Consider the following 981-nt stretch of genomic DNA (forward strand, 5'->3'; position numbering starts at 1 on the left):
ATATATATATATATATATATATATATATATATATATATATATATATATATATATATATATATATACTAGTTTCCTTTCATTGCTGCCTATGGTATCTCCATTATAAAAACCCTAAACCCTAAACCCTAAACCCTAAACCCTTTAATTTAAAGTGTATAACATCTCGAGTGCCTACGCACAGCCTATCGCAAACCAAACCCCCTCGCATCTAGGGTTTAGGGTTTAGGGTTTAGGGTTTAGGGTTTACTCTGTGAGCCCCCGCAAAGAGAGCAGGAGAGTCCAGCAGCACCGCCTGCTGGCCGTCCCCCCAAACCACCGAAGCTAAAAAAGGCCGCCGCGTTCTAAACCCTTGAGGACCTATGCGAGACTGGTAGCTGAACACAAACCCTAAACCCTAAACCCTAAACCCTAAACCCTAGAGAATAAAGAATAAAGAATACAGGCCGCGTTCTAAACCCTTGAGGGCCTATGCGAGACTGGTAGCTGCACACAAACCCTAAACCCTAAACCCTAAACCCTAGACAATACAAGCCGCGTTCTAAACCCTTGAGGACCTATGCGAGACTGGTAGCTGCACACAAACCCTAAACCCTAAACCCTAAACCCTAGGTATTAGGTTCTAAACCCTTGAGGACCTATGCGAGACTGATAGCTGAACACACAAACCCTAAACCCTAAACCCTAAACCCTAAACCCTTGAGAGAAAGCTAACTGCCAGTCCCACCCCGCAAACCCTAAAACCCCTAAACCCTAAAACCCCTAAACCCTAAACCCTAAACCCTAAACCCTCGACTCACTCTGTCAATGCTGAGACGAGGGAGGTTTTGCCTGCGGCGTTTTCTCCCACTACGCCGACGTCGTTAACTAACCGCAATTCTAGCTCGAGCTGAACCTTCTCCCCCGGCTACACACAAACCCTAAACCCTAGTAAACCCTAAACCCTAGTAAACCCTAAACCCTAGTAAACCCTAGTAAACCCTA

Source organism: Eimeria mitis, genomic scaffold, assembly GCF_000499745.2.
Source record: "Eimeria mitis Houghton genomic scaffold, Emh_scaff1020, whole genome shotgun sequence".
NCBI classification, from domain to species: domain Eukaryota; phylum Apicomplexa; class Conoidasida; order Eucoccidiorida; family Eimeriidae; genus Eimeria; species Eimeria mitis.